Genomic DNA, 13766 nt, shown 5'->3' on the forward strand with positions numbered 1-13766 from the left:
GTCAAATAATTTTACCTCTTGGAGTTTTTCTATATTACTTCTGTAATCGGATTTTGAAGAACCCCATGGACACCACATACTCTCAAATGTCTTTCAAGGAATAATGATAGTATGTAAACTCTTGTGTTGTTAGTAAGGAAATAAAATATCAAAAGCATTTGTTTCTCAATTTGTATATTAATAATAGAGTTTGTTAATTAAAAAAAAAGCTTGCTTAGCAATTTCCTTAAAAACTAAATATATATAACAAAGGCAAAGTTTTAAAACACAAAATTTATTTTTTATTTTTCTTTCATAAACTTGAAATTATACCACGCTAAACCGTTAGGTTAACAACCATTGATTAATCAATAAGTAACGATCAAAAGACAATTGTTTATTGGATTAGGTTGATTGAACATGATGATTCGGGAATCTGCAATAAACCGTTGGTCACGTGGCGAGTGGCACGCGTTTATTAAAAAGTCATTTAACTTCAAAATTACAAAATCTATTGATACCTAACTTTATAGATATGAGGTTTTTAATCATATCCTCTTATATTCATGCTCGCTGTGATCTTAAAACATCGTTTTAGTGTCCTTAATGCAAAAACTTTCTTCTTAGTGCACTAAGAAGTCTTTTGCAGTATTTCTACACACCGAAATATATGGCCTTATTATTGGTAATATACCATATTAGTGTCACTAATGGCTTAACGTGTTACCAAATTAAGAAGAAGAAATAGGCTCAAAACCGCATTTTTAACTTTAGATTTTTTTTCAATCCCAAAATAGAGAAGAGGTCCGGTATACAGACTAATTAAAAAGTCCAGATGAGAAGTTTAACTTTTAACTGTTTCTTGACGCATGCAAAAAAAAATGCAGTAGGCCTACCTGGTTACAGTTGCTCATTGAGAAATTATCATCTTTCGATTAAATGATCTTCAATCTATATGCCAGGTCTTCATTTTAAAAGTTATAAAATCTAAATGTGAAGTGATCTAAAATGTTCAATATTAATGAGTATTTTCGCTGTGAAATGAATCTAAGGTCGTCTAAAAGAATATACATGTGTATTTGACCCGACTACTGACTACATAGTAAACTATTCATTATGTATGTATAAGGGGGTCTGAGCGGGACTCGGGATTGTCGAGGCGTATTTTTTGTTGTGCCGTGAAAAAGCGAAATGAAGTTTAGCGGGACATGGGAAATTACAAAAATATCAGAATTGTTCACTTATATAGTGTAAGCGTAATGGCATCATGCGGGAATCTAAAAAAATAAAAAGTAACTAAGCGGGATCCGTGAACAGAACCCCCAATGAGACCCCCATTAGTTGTGACTTATTTTGGTTCTTTTTAGTTCGTTTCTTTCCCCTACATTACTTGACCGTTTTTGTAAAACAACAGCACTCGAGGTCTGACAGTATTTTACCAAGAAATGCACAAAATATTCAAAAAGAAGGCCTAGAAAATTTAAATATTGGTATGCACACATACTCCCCTGTCAGCACAGACAATTATATTTTTGTAAACGCGCCAAACTCGTTTCTAATATTTATAATAGAACTGAAAAGAAAATTGAAATGGAAATGGGGAATTATCAAAGAGATAACAACATGTCTAAAGAGCAGATAACAGCCATAGGTCACCAATGGGTCTTCATTGCAACGAGAAAAAATTGTTAAACTACATGTCCCCATTCAAATGCATTGATCGTCCAGTAAAGAAAGGGGGGGTTCCAACATGTCCAACCCTCAGTCCCCTGGATCCGTGCCTGTGAGGCATGCTTTAGCTTGCCATTAAACAAAAATGTATACTAGTTGAGTGATAAAGGACGTTATACTAAACTTTTCAATACAAAGAAAAAGAAACTAAAATAAAAATTATACAAAGGTCACAAAGGCCATAACTTCTGGCTCCTGAATAAGAAAAAGTGCAAAATGCAGTGGGGATAAAAGCCTTTACTGTAAATTCCTGAAATTACAATTATATAAATCATCTCGCATCTTTGTGCATTTCTTGAAATTGGTCATATTAATAAATGCATGCAATATTTTCAGAAAATTTCAATATATAGGCTTTTTTTTAAAAAGTCAATCTTGTGCATGATTATCAATGATTATACTCGCACAATTAACACATGTGGTTCTCAAAACTCAAAGGTGTCTATGCTATTTATGACAACTTTTATACCCCCGCTTTCAAAAAAGGGGGGTATACTGTTTTACCTCTGTCTGTCAGTCTGTCCGTCCGTCAGTCCGTCCGTCCGTCTGTCTTTCGTCCGTCCGTCAGTCAGTCAGTCAGTCCCATGAATATTTTTCTTCGCATTTTTCGCAGGAACTACAATACAAGGATTTCTGAAATTTGGTTTCAGGGTTTATCTAAGTCATTTATACCGTGTGATGCGTTTTCAGATTGATCACTTGTCAACTTCCTGTTAACCGAACACTTGTATGATTTTACACATGATACTGAGCCAAGTTGAAAATTTTCGTCACATTTTTCTCAGGAACTACAATACAAGGATTTCTTAAATTTGGTTTTAGGATTTATATAAGTCAGCTATACCGTGTGATGCGTTTTCAGATTCATCACTCGACAACTTCCTGTTTACCGAACACTTGCATATTTTTACACTATTTATATTATCCACTTGCGACGGGGGTATCATAAGTGAGCAGTAGCTCGCAGTTTCACTTGTTAATAAAGTATAAATTTACAAAATATGTTTAGAACTATATGATTTTTATGTTTTTAAGCATAGATATAGTAGGTCAGGATCTGCCAACTCTCACTGACTGACTGAGCACATAAATTCAACACTAGTTTTTTGGTGTTGCTTAGTGTTTTGTTTTGTTTTGTTTTTCTTTTCTGCATCTTATGTTTTGCCTTGGCATTGTCAGTTTCTCTTTCATTGCCTTTGGTTTTTTTGTTATGTTAAATAACAAGTCACATATAATCATGATAATTAAGGTCCTTTTTAATTTTTAGGGATTTTAAATTTTTAATTTAAAGTTAGGGATGTTATTCATAAAAGGGGGGATTTTCCAGTACGTATACCATTAATAATGCTTTGAGCAATTTTAATGAAACTTGGTGAATTATTTTTGTATAACATAAACATGATAATTTTCCTTTTAATTTAAAAAAAAAATCTGATTTATGTCATTGTACTATCATGACTTGGGATTAGGATAGTCTCAAGAATGCTTTCACAAATTTTTATGAAACTTTGGTGAATTGTTTTTATATCTTGACATAAACACCCTTTTTATTATTATGACCCAAAGTGGAGGGAGCATAATGTTTAACACTTGATCGTTTGTCCGTCTGTCCCAAAGTTGTTTTTTGTTCTCTTACATTACTTTAGTTTGCCTCAAACAAATTCAATTAAACTTTTACAAAAGCTTGTTATCACAATACTCAGATCAAGTTTGAATTTTGGTGATGTCAGTGTTACTGTACTAGAGTATCAGAGTTATGCCCCTTTAGAAATGGGGAAAATATGCTGAATTTTTGGTTTCCTGTTTTCTAAACTTTAGTTTGTCTCAACCAAATGTTATGAAATCAATACACAATGCTTATAACCACAAAATACAGATTAAGTTTGAATTTTGGAAGTGTCTCTTTTACTAAATTCTATAGTTATGTTCTTTAAAAATGGAAAAAAATGTGTCAGCCTTCTAACTTAAGTTTCCCTCAACCAAATTTTATTAAACTTTAAAACAATACTTTTTATCACAATTTTAATTAGATCAATTTCAAATTTTTGTAGTAAAACTTTTACCGTTCATCAGTTATGTTCCTTTAAAACTTTGAATAATATGCAAGAATGATCTATAAATTGAGCCAAATTATATACATGTTTTATGTCAATGAATACCACTGTTTGTGCATGTTTTTTTTTTTTTGAAGGGCGGGGGTCTTATTTGCGCAGTGCTCATAGTTTTTTAGTCGATCAATAAAATTCATTTAAAGCTTACAGACCAGCTATAAGGGCAAGAAGCTTATCAAGCACTCATGGTTTAGATTTTTATTAAACACACATTAATATACATATAAATGTACATTAAACAGAAAAAATATTGATGCAAGATGTCATTCAACTTTTACTCTTTTATGTATAGGACAAGAACTATAGAAGGTACAGAGAAATAATATACAGCAGAAATGATAGGCAATGTAAAATGTGCAGAAGCCAACTAAACCTAAATGGTAAGGCACCTTTTAATTTTAAAAAGTTATTGAACTTGAAAGATGATTACTTGTATCATGATTACTATAAAAATTCAAAGATGTGGTATATTAAATATGAAAACTATCACGGCTTTGAGAAAGAAATTGTAGGCCTGTTACGACCTTCAATAATGAGAAAATCAATACCCTATACTATAGTCAAAGTATAAAAGACCCAAAGATGAAACATTGAAACAATTCAAACTGTAAAACTAATCATGCTAATTGCCTAGTTTATAACAAAATAAATTACAAAAAATAAATATGACCGGTATGAAACAACAACAACAACCACCACTAAATTTTAGTGTCAGACTAAACTGATAAAAGCTACAGGCTCTGAACTTTGGACAGGCACAATAGGAATATGGCAAGGTTGTATAAAAATAAGATGTGGTATGATTACCAATAAGACAACTCTCCACCAGACAACCAATGATGTAAATTTCCTGCAAACATGGACTTGACTACTGTAAATCAACTAAATTTTCGTGAATACTTTATCTTGCATTTTATACTTTCTAGTCTACATCGCAGTTATTTATTTTTCTCGAGTTCAAGTTTACTTAACGATTTTAATAAGGAAAGATACACATGAAAAACATTTATTGCTGTTTCTCTCTCCATTTATAACATTTTATTTGCTTTTTTTGTGTATTTATAGGTGATCAGACATCTCGGTTTTCATGATCAATAGGTCATTACTGAAGAGGAAACTTAAAGTTGAAATTTATTTACATAGTGCATAATTGGATCAATTTGAAATGGAATGTGTGCTTTCCTGCAAAAAAGAAATAGGAAATTTCAACATGTGATAATGACCATATAAAACAAAATGGAGTTCTATCATAGATACCCGAAAACACTATTGCATAAAAGCAACAACACATCTTAATCAAAAGAAAGGAGAATGCAGAACAAATACTATTTTGTTGTTGAAAAAAGGAACACCAGTTTTATCCACTCATTTACATCGCTCCCTCATATCAAATATACAGAAGAAGATCATTGAAGAACAATTTGCAAAAATGATTTCTCTTAGAATTGAAGGGAATTGTTTAGTGAATGGAATAATGTATTCACTGAATTCTTACATAGTGGATTGAATAACTGTACACAAGCTGACACAGAAGAAATTCTAATTTAAAATAACACGAAAAGTGTTTATTTTATTATTTAATCTGCAAATATATAAATATTTTTTTTAGAACACCACAAATGATATAATGACATTCAAATTGGTTGCTTATTATTGTATCGCATTGAAACAATTACAAAGAAAACAGAAGCATTTGCTCCAAAAAAATTATAAATCAAAGTTAAATTTATATAAAAAGTATAAACAATACCTAGATCTGAACAGTCAGACTGTATTATTTTCAATGTCATTAAAATTTTGAGTCAAACATTTATTATTAAATTTTTAAATATCATTTGCATCAATTCTACAGTATTTTAATAATTATATTCATACTGTTTGTATACATGGTGTAGTGAAGAAATGTTTAACAAGTAAAAATAAGGAAAAACATTTCCTTAAGGGAAATTTGATGTTCAGAAATTTCCTGAGAGGAAATTTGAAGAACAATGATTTCCTCAGAGGAAATTTGTTGTCTTGAATTTTCCTCCAAGGAAAAGTGTTTGTCAAAAATTTCCTCACAGGAAAAAGTATTTCCTCAAAGGAAAATGTGAAGCTACAAATTTCCTCACAGGAAAAAGTATTTCCTCAAAGGAAAATTTGAAGCTGCAAATTTCCTCAAAGGAAAAAGAATTTCCTCTAAGGAAAAAGAATTTCCTCTAAGGAAAAAGAATTTCCTTTAAGGAAATAGAATTTCCTCAAAGGAAATAATTATGCAGCAAATTCCCTAAGGGAAATCTTTTTCCCTTGAGGAAAAAACAATTTCCCTTGAGGAAAAATCTTTTTCCTTCAGGGAAATTTGATTTCCCTTGAGGAAAAGTACTTTTCCTCTGAGGAAATTGTTGAAAAAAGGGGCATAACTTTTTCAACAGTGGTGCTAGAGCCAAAATGTTTTAGGACAAATATCAGGGAACCAATACCAACCAAGTTATCAACTTTGTTTTGACTTAACTCTAAAAATTAAGGTGACAACTTTTGCACTCAGCGGAATTGCAAACTTGTCCCGGAGACTGTTGAGTCTTTAAATTAATTTATTAGTCTCCCTTTGCTTAAGACTCTTTCCCATTTCAAAAATCCTACTGGTATTTCTGTTTTTGACACACTTAATACTAAGTTGTATATGTTTTTAGCATTAATAGTTAGAACATCATTACAATCTCTAAGTTTAGTTTTTGTTCGGTTGATATGGACTTTTGTTTTGATTGATTCTTCTGATTTTAATTTGTTGGTCCATTGCTTTGGTATGGATTTGTTTAGTTTTGAGAATTCAAAAATCCAATTCCTTTTATTTCTTAATTTTGAAATAATAATTTCTTCTGAGATATTTCCTCTTTTATCTATTATGTCATTTATATATAGTATGTTACTATCAATCCAATTATCAAAGAACAGACATTTTCCTTGAAATTTTATGAATTTGTTTCCCCATATAACTTGTTTCCTGATTTCTAAATAATTATTGATTTGATCATGATGATTGTTTTCACAATTATTTACATTTATCCATGTTTTTATCATCTCTTGATAGAAGGTTGGTGTACTGTTCCATATGTTTTTATCTAGCAATTTTGTGTTATTCACATTCATCTTAAAAATAAGAAGGTTTTTTCCAAATTTATTAAGGTATAGTTTTGATAATACAGACCAATTTGCACTTTCTGATTCTAATATTTTTATAATCCATTTTAAATGTATAGATTTTATATAGGATTCTATATCAATCATTTTTAACCCCCCTTCTGCGAAGTTTTTTGTTATTATTGACCTTTTTATTTTATCTTTTCCTCCGTTCCAAATGAATTTATATAAGATTTTATTTATATTTTGTAGATTTTCTTTAGTAATGATACTGTTAGTCGCAATGTAGGTTATATTTGGTAGAAGAAGAGCTTTTACTACTAATATTTTTCCAAGTATTGTTAACTTTCTTTTTGCCCATCTTTCTACAAGTTTTGTTAATTTGTCCAACACTTTTTCAATATTTAATGTTTGACACTCTTTTTTGTCATACCCAAAATATATTCCAAGGCTTTTGATTGGTTTGTCGGTCCAATTTATATTTTCATATTTATCTTTTGAACTTTTTAGTCGTCCTAACCATACCCCTTCAGTTTTATTTCTATTTAGCTTAAGCCCTGAAAAACTTCCAAATGTTTCAATTATACTGAGAGCTAAACTTATTTCTTTCCTTGACTGAAGAAAAAGTGTTGTATCATCAGCTAATTGACAAATTTTTAAATTACAAGATTTTCCATCTAATGTAATTTTTATACCTTTAAAATCTTTATTACTTCTAAGTCTTATTGCCATTAATTCTACTGTTATAACAAAAAGTAACGCTGAAATCGGACACCCTTGTCGTATCCCTCGAAATATTTTAAATGGACCTGAGACCCACCCATTATTTAAGATACATCCCTTAATGTCGTTATACATAGTTTCCACCCATCTGATAAAGCTACTTTTAAATCCAAACCGTTTTAGTGTTTCCGTCATAAAAGTCCATTCTAGTGAGTCAAAAGCTTTACTAAAATCTAAGAAAAGGATTGCTCCTTCTATATTAAATTTCTCAGAATAATCTATTATATCTTGAATTTGTCTGATGTTAAAACCAATATATCTATTTTTAACATATCCTGTTTGATCTAGACTAATAATAGATGGTAGTACTTTTTTAAGTCTCTGAGCTAATACATAAGCTAATAGTTTAGTATCAATGTTTAATAAAGTTATGGGACGATAATTATCTAATGAAAGAGGATAATTTTTTTTTTAAATTAGTGAAATTGCACCTTTCTTTTGTGAGTTTGTAAGTTCTTTTTTTTCATAATTATAATTAAATACTTTGACAACAATATGTTTAAGGCTTGTCCAAAATTGCCTATAAAATTCCACTGTCAATCCATCAAGACCAGGGGATTTATTAAGCTTCATTTTAAAAATTGCATCAGTGCATTCAATTTCTGTTACTTTCCCTTCACATTGATTACTATCGGAATCTTTAAGCGTTTTTGTTAATTTTGTTTCATTAATATATGTTTTAACTTCATTTTCACAAGGATTAGTAGACTCATAAAGTTTTTTATAATATTTTACTTGTAGATTTAGAATTTTATCTTGATCAGTTGTTGGGATCCCATTTTCATCATATAGTTCAGTTATAATCTTTTTTGTTTGACGACTTTTTTCTAGTCCCAAAAAGTATGCACTATTTTTTTCCCCTTCTTCGAACCACTTTACCCTTGATCTTATTTTTTGTCCTTTAATTTTGTCTTTATATATAAACAATCTAGATCATTTTCCAAATTCTCAATTTCTTTTTGTAATATATGATTTACGTCTGTACCATTATTTGCTTTATTATTGAGATCATTTAGTTGTTTTTCTAGGATATTTAATTTATCTTTTTTAAATTTGGCTTTTCTTTTACAATAGTCCAAACTTGCATCTCTTACCTCTATTTTCAAATTGTCTCATAGTATCCCTAAATCATCACAGTTAATTGATTCGTTTTCATATCTGTTTATTAATTTGTTTATTTCATTTACATAGTCATCATTATTTAAAACACTGGAGTTTAATTTCCAGTAGCCACGCCCCTTATTTCCTCTTTCAGTATTAATTTTCAAAGAGACTGCATTATGGTCAGTTATTTTCTGTACTAAAGGTCTAATATCGCAGCTTTTACAATTTTTTTGTACTTCTTTTGAGATCAGAAAGTAATCAATTCTGGTGGCTTCTGATCTATCTTTTCTACACCACGTGAATTGCCTTAAATTTTTATTTCTACTTCTCCAAATGTCTATCAATTTACATGATTTTATAAGCCCTTTTAAACCTGTTACTGGTTTATCAAATTTTTTAGAGGATTTAGTTTTATTTTTTGTATCAATTAATGACCAGATGTCGTTAAAATCTCCCCCAAGAATTGTTTGACCTAATCCATATTTATTTATATTTGATTTAACTGTTTTGAAAAAACTATTTCTTTCTCTTGATCTATTTGGAGCATAGATATTTACTAGCGTGTAAATGTTTTCATTTATTTCAATATTAATCAAAATAAATCTGCCATCAGAATCTTTATGCTCATCAATAATTTTAAAATTAATTCTATCTTTTATCCATATTGCTACTCCACATGAATTACTGGTACCATCACTTCTGAAAATGTTTTTACCAAGTTCTTTAAACAAAGTATCTTGCATTTGTTTAGTAAAATGAGTTTCCTGTATAAAAGTGATATCACATTTTTGTTGATTTGCCCAACTTACTATTTTATTTATTTTTTTCAGGTTGCTGTAGGCCATTAGCATTGACCGTACAGATGTGCAAATAGTTTTTCATGGTGGTTTATATTTGGATATTTTAAATTTCATACAATAGCATGGTGAGTTATCTTTCTTACCATTAATAATGAGGCATTTGGTATTGATTTTATTTATTATTATTTTGTTATTTCTTTTGACTGACTTAAAGCTAAATTCTTTTAGTCTTGTTTCTTTCCAAGAAGAATTATTTATAGGACAGTTTACATACTGATATAACATTTGTTTTACCTGAGAAATACCGTTATACGCCTCACTGATTGCGATTGGTTTTTCAGATCGTGGGTATTTAAACGATGAATTTCGGTCTGTGTTTGTTTTTTTCTCAAATAATACCGCTTTGTTTACTATCTCTATGTTTATAGTCGGTGTATTCCTGAACAATATTTTTAGCAGTTTATTTTCCCGTACCGTAAAATGTATTATGTTATCGATCTTTTCCATAATTAGCATTGATAACCTATTCTCATGATGCTTATATTCGTCAAGCATATGATGTTTGTTTTGCAATAGTTTTAGACTTTCGCTGTCCAGGTGCTCTCTACTTTTAGTTGTGAACGTTCTATATTTTGACCTCAACGTTAAAGTATTTATAGAATTTCTGGTCAAGGTTATTTCATCCGTTTTTGATGGAGACGTTTCAAGATGGATTAATATGTTTTCTGGATCAGGATATTTAGTAGCAGATGGTAAATACTTTAATTTAATATTATAGTAACATGGCATAAATATTATCATGCACATATCTAGATTCTCTAGTACACAATAAAAAAAAATTGCCACTTTATTAAATACACATACATTAATGTGCTTTTTATTTTTATTTGTCTTTTTCTTTTTCAGGATAAAACTTTCATGAAGAACAGACCATTTATAATCTTCATTATTGGAATTGATTAGACTATCTGTCAGTCTGAATATTTTAAGTGGACAACCTTCATCAGCTGTGTCACATAACAACAAACATTTTGAGACATATCTCGAATAATATATACAGTTAAAAATAAATGAAATCAGTGCTATACATACTGTTTTGTGAAAAATATGATTGACAAAATGCATTTTTTTTTGTTTTTTTATAATTTAAAATAAAAGAGTTCTATAGTCTTATATTTTGTATTTTGATTTAATAACAGATATTAAATTAGCGTCTCTTTTTTGGCTTCTTAGCAGCCTCATCTCGTGTTGCGTAATGCAGATTCTCTGTTGGGGTTACTGGCGATTTTTCAATGTTCTTTGTTTTTGACTGTTTAGGTGTGATATTTGTAGTGTCACTCTGATTATGACTCGGTCTTGCTGTCAAAAACCTCGAGATACCTGGTCTTCTGTCAACACTTTTATTGATTTTATGTTTTTCCTTATGCTGTTGGGAATTGTCTTTTCCAGCGGACTTACTTTCCTGAGTACCAAGGTTCAAATGCGAATGTTCCGTGTCAATCTCTGACCTACTTCTACCCTTGGTATTCAGGAGAGGTTTTGTCGTGCATTTGGAATCGACATCACTATCCTGGAATGACTCATCATTATCTTCAGTTTCTTGATTGGTCTGTACATCATTTTCACTTTCATGGAAAATGTCTGGATTGCAGACACTCTCCACGTTGGTCATAAATGTATTGCCTTCTTCCTTAACTTCAACATCAGAATGCTCTTCACACTCATATTGTCTATGTCCTAGCTGACCACATTTTTTACACTTCCCTCCGTTTGGACAATTGTTTGCTGTGTGCCCTTCATCTAGACACTTACTACATTTCATATTTGGTCTGCTTGTAGATGCTTGGCCAAAATGGCTAATAGTAGCCCAATAATTGCCTATTTTCATCGACCTCGGCAGCGGCGGATCAAAAGGTTTGCATATGACTATCCTATCACCTGTTCTGCAGTTTGTTACAAGATTGTCAATTCTTAATCTTTCCCTAGAGTGAGTGATTATCTCACACTTGCTAACTGAGGTTTCAAGAGTTCTTAGAATTTGGTCGTCATCTGCTGATAGAGGAACATTTTTGACTCGTACCTTTATAGCATTTGGTTCTTCATTAACGGTTACTTTTGGGTTTCTCAAGTACAGGGTTATTGATTTTCTTCTGATGGTTAACCCCAATGACAGTAGTTCTTTTTTTTCTTGTTCATTGTCGAAATATATTCGCCAGATGCCTCGAACTCTCTGTAACCCAATTAAAGCTCTAACTGGTACCTGCTCTTCTATTGCTCGATATACCTCTATATTTAGAAGGAATGGGCGTTGACCTAAATGATTCATATCATGTTCACCAAATACATCTGTTTCGAGAAGAAATATTGGTTTGACATTGCCAATCTTGCAGTCATCATTTTTGTTTTTGTATCTGTTTTCATCTCTAGCTGCTTCGGCATAAGAGGTGGCCATTTTGTTTTCTTCGTTTGGATTTTTTTTGTCTTTACACATCGATAAATACTAAACTATTTGTCCGTTTTTGAATGTTTTAGTCTCAAAAGGAATTTAAACATGTATTGCATACCGTTTTCAACAATTCATACCGTATTATTAGCTGCAATCTTTCAAAAATTCACTTTTTTGCGGAGGTATGAAACACTAATCACCTTGGTTCAAGGGCCATAACTTATGTGCGTACTTATTTTCAAATATTTGTATTTAATCCTGTTCATAAAACGGAAGTATTAATTTTCAAATTACTTTATTTTCGATGTTTATACTACGAAACAAAGATATTAATTTTTTTTTTTTAAATCAACGAAGAGCGGTCCTGGTTACAAGTTAACTTAGTGTTGAGCAGACCAGTCAAAAGTTAACTTGGGAACAGGTCTGGTTTTGATCGGATTTGTCCAAGCAGAAGTTATCTTTGTGGCAGGACCGGTTTCCATGTTAACTTATGTTAACTTTATGACAGGACTGGTTCCGAAGTTAACTTATGTTAACTTTATGACAGGACTGGTTCGAAGTTAACTTATATCAATAGCGGACCTGTTTCCAAGTTAACTTTTTGGCAGACATAAAAACAGTCCTAGGACCAAGTCCGCTTTTCAAGATTAGATTTTGGTCCTAGGACTGGTCAGAGCAGTCCTATATTCGGTCACAGGTTAACTTTGACCAGTCCAAATGACTGGTTATCAAGTTAACTTGCTGTACAGGTTAGGAGTGCACCCATCTGTAGATTCAAAAGGAGAATATTTTTGTGAAAGTTAACGACGGACAACGACGGACTACGGACGAACTACCGCGCTAAGTGATGAAAAAAACTCACTTGGTCCACTGGGCCAACTGATCTTATAAAACTATTTAGTACAGTTTTTATTGTGTCAATAACCTACATTTATTTACATAATGGATATTTCTGTTTTCAGTGTCTAAACATCTGAACAAATAACAAAAGCTGACAATTTCAGACAGACGGATTTCCGTTTCTAAGAAAATAAATGAACACTTACCACAATCTGTAATAGAAGACCTAATGATAACAAGATAAATTGTTTCAATGAAGTAGCTTCTTAAATAGCAGATGCAATAAAAGTATCTATTCGAAAAATGCTGCAGATGTGAAACAATAATTAGCGACATATGTTGTTTAGCTTTGTTGAATTTTACTGAATATGCAAAATTTAGTTTGTGCGTGCAACATCTGTAATCTTATGCAAATCATATTCACAACTTCAAATATATTTCACATCAGCCAATTTTTACCTGTATGTGTAGTCTTTCAAACCAGAAAGACAATATTAAAGTATGTATTTTTTTAAATCCACAAAATGTGAATAAAATAACGTTTTAGGTACTTGTATTACAATTCCAGTTTCCGATGCATGTCAACACATGTAGATAAATAAAATAGTCCACTCTTTTTCTTAATTTTGTTCTGGCCTCATTTTTTTCTGTTTGATTAAAAAGTAATGCTTAATTGAAACATATCTAAAGATTTAAAAAAAACTTGCATCTTTTGGGGGATATCAATCAAGGGAAGTAGGAGGGTATCATAATTACTGGAAGTGGTGCGGTCTAGTAGAAACTGCAAACAGAAACAAACAAAAATGCTTTGACTTCAGGAATACGTAACTTTTCATTCTTCGTGGCTTGACCACC

General features: G+C 31.0%; 1 long non-coding RNA gene across 1 annotated transcript; it reads left to right on the forward strand.

Annotated features, from left to right (window-relative positions):
- The first annotated feature begins 1341 nt into the window (after nt 1–1341).
- LOC134709861 (uncharacterized) lies at nt 1342–5730 on the forward strand. The gene is made up of 3 exons (XR_010106068.1): nt 1342–1469; nt 4114–4201; nt 4887–5730. It is a non-coding gene; the product is annotated as an uncharacterized LOC134709861 (long non-coding RNA).
- Nucleotides 5731–13766: the final 8036 nt, after the last annotated feature.

The sequence above is a fragment of the Mytilus trossulus genome, chromosome 3 (genome assembly GCF_036588685.1).
Source record: "Mytilus trossulus isolate FHL-02 chromosome 3, PNRI_Mtr1.1.1.hap1, whole genome shotgun sequence".
Lineage (NCBI taxonomy): Eukaryota > Metazoa > Mollusca > Bivalvia > Mytilida > Mytilidae > Mytilus > Mytilus trossulus.